The sequence below is a fragment of the Oryctolagus cuniculus genome, chromosome 12, assembly GCF_051225735.1.
Source record: "Oryctolagus cuniculus isolate XC-2025 breed Fujian yellow rabbit chromosome 12, ASM5122573v1, whole genome shotgun sequence".
Taxonomy (NCBI): Eukaryota; Metazoa; Chordata; class Mammalia; order Lagomorpha; family Leporidae; genus Oryctolagus; species Oryctolagus cuniculus.
The window spans coordinates 20,060,772-20,070,263 of NC_142878.1; the positions used below are offsets into that span (position 1 = coordinate 20,060,772).

Here is a 9,492-nt window from a genome sequence, read left to right on the forward strand (position 1 = left end):
TCTCTGCTTTTCTGGAATAAAAAAAAAATTAAATAAATAAACCCAAGAAACCAACCCAAGCTGTCTCTAGACAGCAGAGTCCACAGACCCCTGATGGGTTTGAGGCCCCGCCCTGTCTACCTCCAGAGTATCTTTGCGTGCTAATCGGTGGGAAAATGTCAGATTAGTTGGGGAGCAGATTTGCTAAGAAACGCAGTCCCCCAGGTCTGAGAACTCTCCCCACTAGCACTCCAAGACCGGAAGCCAAAGTGACCATATCTAAGGAGAGGTTGTCCCCTCTGTCCCCCGCCCACACCTATAGGAAATGCTTGTTTGTTTCAAGTCTTGTTCCACCCAGGATCTTTCTTCCACCTGGCTCTCCCACCATTTTTTCCACATGTTTTGCTCCTTTAAGAAAATGAAGTCCATTTTAATTTTATAGGCTTGACAGAACTAGGACAATAGGACAATGTTTGCTCGGATCAAATTTTTTGTGCACGATTTTTTTTTTTTTTTTTTTTTTTGGCAGATTCAGTGTTTGCAAGAAGCAGATAAAACTTGACTGTTGGAGAACCCTGCCGTAGCAAGCAGCTGCCTGCCAGCAAATCTCCAGCTAACAGAGCCGGAGTCATTGTTAGCCAGGTAGGGGAGAAAGCTCGCGAGCTTCCTGGTTAGGCTCTAAATGAATCGGTTGTTTAGCAATTACTGCAAGACAGCGGATCCGGGTACATGAGCTCCCTGAGATAACATCTCAGCTCCTGGTGCCCCCTTTCCTCACACAGGCGTTGTGTGCACCGGGGAAGCCCCACGGCCCCGTGATATTTTATTCGCCTCACACTCCTAGGAGTTCACTGACTGGAATTCAATAGGAACTGTTCTCTGTGTGAAAGTAATTTCAGAAAGTAATCTAGTTTATGGAAATGAAAGGCATCAAAACACAAAAAAACACTGTTTCTCTACAAGTGCTTTGCCTCAAATATTTGACATGGAAATTTGTATAATCCCTCTGGGGGCGCGTGGGTTTCACCAGTGTTAACATCTTTTGAAATGAATTTCACAAATGTTTATTTGCCGTGCTGGGCTGACAAATAATTTAGAATATCGAGGCATCTTTCCGGATTCAGACTTAATGATAGGGATCTCTGATGACAGTGGACGTTAAAAGATGTGAATTTTAATTGGGTATCAGGGGGTGATGTCATTTTCAACTACCACCCCTGGGAGCAGAGGTGTCCCTTAGCTGTCTGGGTCCCCAGACTTCCTTCTGCATAGGTAATACCCCAAAGCAATAATAGTGCGTTGTCCACGGCCATGCTCTGCTTGGCTCTGTCACCCACATGGCAAGCAGGTCACACTGCACCGCCTGGAGGTGGGGAGAGGGTCCGCTGTCTGTTCCGCAGCAGGGCCAGCAGCCGGCCTGCAGACCGAGGCTTGCTGCTACCTGATCCAGCATCTTTCCAGCCCCACAATCAACTTCCTGTCCTGAATGAGGACTGAATGCTGAGGGCGGGACCCAGCCCCGAGAGGGTCTGCTGGAGCAGAGGGCCCTGCGCCTGCCCAGACCTAACGCACAGGGCACTCCCGTCCCGGCCGACTTCTGGAAACTCCTCCCATAGGCGGAGCCTGTGCTCCCTCCCCTGGGTCTGGGCATTCCTGCTCCGTTCCTGCTGGGGAGGACACGGTGGGGGTGGGGGAGCGGCTGGGGGACTGCACAGAGCAGCAGGGGCACCTGTGGAGCACTGAAAGCAAAAACAAACAGGTGCAATTAATATCTTTTTAAAAATATTTGCTTATGAAATTCATAATTACAGAGAAAGAGAGAAAGAGAGAGAAGTTCTTCCATCCATTGGTTCACTCCCCAAATGACCACAATGGCCAGGGCTTGGCCAGGCTAAAACCAGGAGCCAGGAGCTCCTTCCGGTCTCTCACATGGATTCAGGGGCCCAAGCACTTGAATCATCTTGCACTGCTTTCCCAGGCCACTAGCAGGGAGCTGGATGGGAAGCGGAACAGCCGGGACTTGAACCTGCACCCATATGGGATGCAGGCACTACAGGTGGCGGCGGCCTTACCCACTATGCTACAGCGCCAGCCCCGAAAATTAATGTATTTTATTTGAGCCAATATATGAAAAAAACTTCAACATGTAACTGATAATAAAATTATTGAGATATTTCTTTTCATGATGCTTGATTTCTTGAACATTTTAAAATTTTTATTTATTTTAGGATTTATTTATTTATTTGAAAGGCAGAATGATGGAAAGACAAAGAGAGAATCTTCCAGCTGCTGGGTCACTCCCCAAACGGCCTACAGGGCAAGGCCAGGCTGAAGCCAGGAGCTCGAAACTCCGTCCATATTTCCCACGTGCGTGCAGAGGCCCAAGCGCTTGAGCCGTCATTCACTGCTCTACCAGACGTGTTAGTGGGGGCTGGATCAGAAATGGAGCAGCCAGGCGACAACCAGGGCTAGGCCAGGACAAAGCCAGGAGCCCAGTACTCAGTCCGAGTCTCCCTCACATGTGGCAGGGACCCAAGGGCCTGAGCCTTTGTCTGCCGCCCAGCACAGTGAGCGTGAGTGGGAAGCTGGATGGGAATTGGAGTAGCTGGGACTCAAACTGGGCACTCCAGGAAGCTGGATGGGAACTGGAGTAGCTGGGACTCAAACTGGGCACTCCGGCATGGGATGTGGGTGTCCCAAGTGGCATCTTAGCTGCTGTGTCAAATGGCAGACCCTACATTCCTTTTCCTATGAAGTCTTCCAAATCCCCACCAGGCTGGCATTTGTCCTAGCATGTAAGGCACCGGTTAGGACACCTGCTTCCCCCATCAGACGGCCTGGGGTTGACTACTGGTTCCAGCTCCCGACTCCAGCTTCCTGGGAGGCAGTGGCAATGGCTCCCGTCGTCGGGCCCCTGCCATCCAAGTGAGAGACCCAGCTGGAGCCCCCAGCTCCTGACTTTGGCCTGGAATGGTCCCAGCTGTTGAGGACATTTGGAGAATGCACCTGCAGATGGGACTGAGTTCTGTCTGTCTCTTTGCCTCCCAAATTAAGAACAAGAAGTAAAGAAGCAAAATCCAGGCGCATTTTCTATTGCACATCGCTTCTCAGGTCAGTGCGGACAGGCTGCAGGTGCACAGGGAGCCTCAGGTGCCTAATGGCTGTGGGGCAGTGGATCAACAGCTCTGGCCCTGGTATTGGCCGACCCCACCCCAAAAGGGACAGTTCCTCTACAAGTGGGCTCATGGAAATAAGCAGGCAGGCATCCTCCCAGGAGAGACACCACAGGAGGGTGTCCCAGAGAAGGAAGCTCCTCCCTTGCTGCCTGCGGGGTGGGGGTGGGGGTGCAGATGGAGGCCTGTGGACGGATTCTTCTCCACCTCGCAGCTCCGGTGCCTTCCTCGGTGGTCGCCTTTCAAAGGCGGACTTGGGCTGTCTCCCCAAAGCAAAGCACTTTGGACAAACTCCTATCTGTGAAGGAGCCCAGGGGCCATTCAAGTGAGAGAAGAGCCTGCTTTACTGCTTCAGGATTGCTCAGCCCAGAGCATTCCTCCTGTTCGTGTGTCCAAAAATAAACCCATTTATCTTTGAGAGATTGAATCACATTTCATCAGCATCTCTTGAATGTAAATCGTCCCTACATGCAAAGGCTTCCTTACAGTGGGAGAGGAACAGAGCTCAGAGTGGAAATCCTCATAGGTGAGGGCTGTGGGAGAGAGCTGAGCTCAGACGCCAGCCCTGGGACCGCAAACACAGGCCGCCCCCTCCGGAGGGCTCCTCCCCACAGTGCAGTGGGATCCCAGGCCTTGCCTGCATTGCACCCGTAGGCAGATGCCAGGGACAGCCCCGTAGCAGCCGTGAGAAGAATCTGCCATCCCTGTTCGGATCCCAGCGAGGGCACCAGTAGGGCTGTCGGCCAGCCTTGCCCCAGTACCTGTTCAGTAATTCACCCGGGGCGGGGCGGGGCGGGGTGGGGCGGGGTGGTGGTGGTGGTGTGGGTGGGTCCTGCCCTCTACGGTCGATTTGGTGGGGACTGGGCACCTGACCTATTCGGAAGGGAGAACCCCCCCCACCTTCACCCGGGGGTTTTGTTTGCCTTTTTTTTTCTTCACTTAGGAGACCAAGAACAAGTCAATGAATGAGTGTCTGGTAGCTGAGGCTGGAAGGCAGGAGCCTGGGCAGTTCCGTCCTCAGGGTAGGTCTGAGGCCGGAGGAGAGAGGAGAGAACCAGGACCCAGAGACACTGAGCTCATCGCCACAGCGCACAGCCCTGTCCCCTGGGGTGCTGAGCTCTGCCTCAGATTCCACATCCCAGGTGCAGGTCCCTAAACATCTGGTGGGATGCCTGAGACTTGACCCCACCCCCACCCCCACCCCACCCCCGCCGTAAAAACTGCAGTCATAAGGAACACAGAGACCTGGCCTCGGGGCCCCCGAGCCGTGCACTCAGCGCCCTGTGTTCAGCAGGGCACTGCGCCAGCTCCCATGCTCCGCTGTGGTCTTGGATTTCTGGACGAGTTTTGAATTTGAGGCTCACATTGGGCCCTGCAGATGGTGGAGCCCCTCCTGCGGATTTGTTTTTATTCTCTAAGAAGAGACACTGAAGTTAGTCATTCATTTGTTTAATGCCCCAGAGCTGTGATCTCACAGAATCCACTTCCAGCCAGGCTACCACAAGGCAGGCCACGGGTGGAAGGGGTCCTGCGGGCTCACCTTGTTTCTGTTCCTCCAGTGACCCAGGAGCTCCCTAACACGGAACCCTAATGGCCATTGTTCTGCTCCTCCCTTTTCCCATCAGTAATCAGAAGAGAGGGCAGGTGGGCCCAGGCTGACTGGTGTCACAGACCAGTCGTTCTGAGAGAAGGAAACACTGGCCCCGTTGCCAAAGCTGACCTCATTTCCCAATTTCCCCAGCTGCTTTGTTGACATAGCAACAGCAAACTCTGCAAAAGGGCTGTTATAATATTAATATGTATTTCATGGGGGGTTTACCCTGTGTTCTTCTCTAGCCTCACAAGCCAGGTCTGAAAAGAGGTGATTCTGGCTTCTGACCACAGAGGAGAAGTCGGCTGCGAGGGGTAAGTGAGGAGCAGGTGCTGGGGACCAGCGCATTCCCACGGCTGGGTGGAGCCCGGCCTTGGCCCCCCCAGGCTTCGCAGCCTCCCCTGGGGAGAAGGAGCTGACTAGGTAGATATTTTAAGTAATAGCTGCACCTTGGGATGCATTTCCATCCTCCTACTACTCAGGGTGTTAAATGCAGCACCTGGGAGCCATTGTGTAGAAAATCAATTATACCTTGGGCCCAGTGATAAGAATTCATCCCCCCTGAGCTCAATTTTCAAAAGGCTTCAAAAGGCCTCCCACCTCTTTCCCTTTTTCCAATGCAAATGAGCAACACTTGGGAAATTTGCATGCCAAATTCCAGCATGGGTTTCAAGCGAGTAAATGGTCATATTTATTAGTAATAGCAGTAGTAGATGAGTAAGAGGTATTTAATAAATGTACGTTGAATGTGTTAGTGGTTCTATAGCACTTAACTTTTCAAAGCCTTTTTTTCCCTCTCCTCTACATCATTTATTTGATTCTTAAACAAGCAAACAAACCCCCAAAACCCTGCCAGGGGGAGAAAGGGGAATGACTGTTGACTGTCCTCGGGTGTTTTTGTTTTTTTTTTTTTTTTCTGGGGAGGGAAATAAGACTTCAGAAAGAGTTCGCCTTGCCCGGTGTCACCACTGATTGTAAGTGTCAGAGTTATGGTGAGAACTCCTAGCTAGCACTGCCTCTCCTCTGTGCCGCATCACCTCATGGTTTTAGAGCAGGGCTGGGGGGTGTAGGGCACCGGGGTCAAGATGCTGCTCAGGACGCCTGCATCCCAGAGCTGGCTGCCTGGGTTGGGTCCCCATTCTGCTTCCGAATCCAGCTTCCTGCTCACGGGCACCTGGCAGGCAGCAGGGAGTTGGGTCCCTGACACCTGTGTGGGGACCCAGATTGAGTTCCATGCTCCTGGTTCCAGGCCCTAGCCCTGGCTGTTGTGGATATTTGGAGAGCCAGTGAACGGAGGATCTCTCTGCTGGTTCACTCCCCAAATGGCCCCAAGTGCCAGGGCTGGTCCAGGCCACAGCCAGGAGGCAGGAGCTTCATCCCACCATTCCAAGTACTTAAGCAAGCTGGATGAGAAGCAGAGTAGCTGGGACTCCAGTGGGCGCGCTGATATGGAATGGCTAGGTCAGCAAGCCATAGCTTAACTTGCTGTGCCACAATGCCTGCCCCTCACTTAATTTTCTAAATTCAGCCTTTGCATTTGAGCTGGGTGTAGATGCACGTGCAATTGTGGAAACAGAAGAGCGCCACGCATCCGCAGGATTCCTCGTGCACACCTTCTCTCACCGCAGCCCTCCTTAAGCCCCAGCACCCACTCATCTGTTCTCTCCATCTCATCAAGATGGCTGCTGTGAGGTTAGTATTGTGGAACACCACTTGGGGGGGTGGCCCATGTTAGAATGCCTGTGACTGACACCTGCTTCTGCGCTCTCATCCAGTTTCCTGCTGATGAGCCTGGGAGGCCGCAAACTATGACCTAAGTACTTGGATCCCCGCCACTCCCATCGGAGACTAGGCTGGAGTTCCTGGATCTTGGCTTTGGCCTGGCTCAGCCCTGGCTGTTGCAGGCACCTGGGGAGTGAACCAGCTGATGGCAGATTCTCTCTCTCTCTCTCCCTTTCTCTCCTATCACTCTGCCTTTCAAACAAACAAACAAATAAATAAATCTTTTTACAGAAGGATTGTTGTATCAGTGGGTCACTGCTGCCTGGTAGGCGTGTTAGCAGGAAGCTGCGGTAGCCTGGACTTGAACCAGCACTCTGGTGGGAGTTTTGGGTGTGGCACGCAGTAGGTGCTGGACACCTGCCCCTGCAGGTTCAGTTTCTTGATCGACTGCTGGACTGTCTCCCAGGAACAGAGGAGGGAGCCACTCTTCCAGAGCCTCATCAACATTTGCTATTGCTACAGTTTTCTTTTAGTCATCCGGGTAGATGTGCGCTGCTGTTTCACTTTGGCTCGTGATGTGGCGCTCCTCTATCATATCTCTGTCCTCTTTAATGAAATGTTTCTTTGTGTCTTTCGCTCATTTTCCCCTTGAATTGTTGTGATGTTTTCCATTTTGGGATATGCAATACTGTGGATTTTTTTTTTTGGCAGGCAGAGTTAGACAGTGAGAGAGAGAGAGAGAGAGATAGAGAGAAAGGGCTTCCTTTTTCTGTTGGTTCACCCTCCAGATGGCCATTATAGCCAGCACACTGCGCCGATCCGAAAGCAGGAGCCAGGTGCTTCTCCTGGTCTCCCATGGGGTGCAGGGCCCAAGCACTTGGGCCATCCTCCACTGCACTCCCGGGCCACAGCAGAGAGCTGGCCTGGAAGAGGGGCAACTGGGACAGAATCCGGCGCCCCAACCAGGACTAGAACCCCGGGTGCCGGCGCCGCAGGCAGAGGATTAGCCAAGTGAGCCGTGGTGCCGGCCCACTACTATGGAATTTTGAGAGTTTTTTAATATTCTAAATACTAGCCCTTTATATGATATGATTTGTAATATTTTCTCCCCTTTTATTAAAGGCTTATGTGGTTGTTTTTTTCCTTGAAAAATCAAAAATTTTAAATTTTTATTAAATCCAACTTATTTTTCCTTTTAGGAATCATGCTGCTGTTGTCAAATGTGAGAACCCATGCCTGGTCCTAGTTCCTAAAAGTTTGCTCTGTTTGCTTCTAAAAGCTTTTTAGTTTTCCTCTTTACATTTAACACTGCGATCCATTCTGCATTAATTTCCGTATCAGGAGTGAGACTACGGTCAAGGCTTGTTTTGTTTTGTGTATTTTGGGGGAGGGGAGCTGCTGCTGGATGTCCATTTGGTCCAGCAGCATTTGTTGAAAAGGCTCTCTTTTCTCCTCTTGATTATTTTTTTGCAACTTTGTCAGAATTCAGTTGGGCATTCTTGTCTGTTTCCAGGTGCTTTCAGCTATCTTGTTCAATTTCTCAGAGTCCTTAGGGACAGGTGCTCTTGTCGCTCCTTTGCCAGGGACTAAGCTAAGGTACAAAGAGCAGAAGCAAGGTTTTCCTCACCCGGTGTTTGCTACTGTCAGAGGCCAGCCAGAAGCACCAGCAAGCCCTTCTGCTTATCAGGAGAAATCGTCAGGTTACAGTGGACTCAGCAACATTAAAACCCAACCCAGGAAGTCAGAAAGATTTGAGACAGCTTCATCCCTCTCATCAGAAAAGCTGATGAAGCAAAGTAACCCAGTTAAGGGACTGTCACTGGATTTATCATCCTGTTACTGCAATAAAGATCACTTTGTTGCCTAATGACCCGGGGAGAGCCCGAGCTTGTTAAATAAACGGTCAGGTGAAGCAGCAGACTGTCAGTGGGGACCCTTTACCTGTCGACAGAGAGACGCGACTGCGACGTGAAACGGGCATCGCATCACGATTCCTTGGGAGGATTTAAAAAACAAATCCTGAGCCCTAAGTGTTAGCTGGAGCTTCTATTTATATTTATTTATGAGGGAGGTCTTCAAAAATGCAGGTTGGGAGAAAACTATAGGCGGATTTCAGAAGATGTTTCTTGCACCAAAATAAACGTCTGATTGCATTTTCCCGGGAGTTTTTGGAGTCCGCCCCACCACCTCCCCTTTCTGTAGGAAGTGGAGGGGGCAGGGGGAACCTCCCGGGAATCTTGACGCAGCGGGGCATTGCATGGGCACAAGGACCCAGGGAAGTTTGAAAAAATGTGGCGGAAGCTACGTTTTAGAAAAGAACCCAGGCTCCACATTGAGAAATTCCAGAGGCTGTGGAAATCGCTTAAAGTGCCCCGTGCTTGGTTTTATAGGAAAAGTGGGTTTCCAAAAGTTGTCCAGTAGCTGCTGGTGCTGCTGCTTTTTAAATATTTATTTATTTATTTATTTGAAAGGCTGAAATACAGAGAGAAGGCCCATGACAACCAGGGCTGGGCCAGGCTGAAGCCAGGAGCCAGGAGCTTCATCCGGTCTCCAGCATGGGTGCAGGGGCCCAAGCACTTGGACAATCTTCCACTGCTTTCGCAAGTGCCTTAGCAGGGGGCTGGATCAGAAGTGAAGCAGGGGAGACTTGAACCGGTGCCCCTATGGGATGCTGGCGCTATGGGCGAAAGCTTAACCTTCTGTACCACAGCGCCAGCCCCCAGGAGCTTCTTATTATTCAGGACTGAATTTGATTGTTAGAGTTTTTGTTTTTTTTGACAGGCAGAGTGGACAGTGAGAGAGAGAGAGACAGAGAAAGGTCTTCCTTCTGTTGGTTCACCCCACAATGGCCACTGCGGCCGGCGCACCACGCTGATCCGAAGCCAGGAGCCAGGTGCTTCTCCTGGTCTCCCATGCAGGTGCAGAGCCCGAGGACTTGGGCCATCCTCCACTGCACTCCCTGGCCACAGCAGAGAGCTGGCCTGGAAGAGGAGCAACCGGGACAGAATCCGGCGCCCCAACTGGGAC

General features: G+C 51.5%; 1 long non-coding RNA gene across 4 annotated transcripts; it reads left to right on the forward strand.

Moving 5' to 3' along the window:
* The first annotated feature begins 3,679 nt into the window (after positions 1-3,679).
* Positions 3,680-6,741, forward strand: LOC149122963 (uncharacterized). 4 transcript variants are annotated; one of them, XR_016217299.1, is made up of 5 exons: positions 3,680-3,920; positions 4,096-4,174; positions 4,989-5,057; positions 6,272-6,435; positions 6,519-6,741. It is a non-coding gene; the product is annotated as an uncharacterized LOC149122963 (long non-coding RNA). The 4 variants fall into 4 exon arrangements; XR_016217301.1 differs by having other exon boundaries at positions 3,680-3,909; XR_016217302.1 differs by having other exon boundaries at positions 3,680-3,882.
* Positions 6,742-9,492: the final 2,751 nt, after the last annotated feature.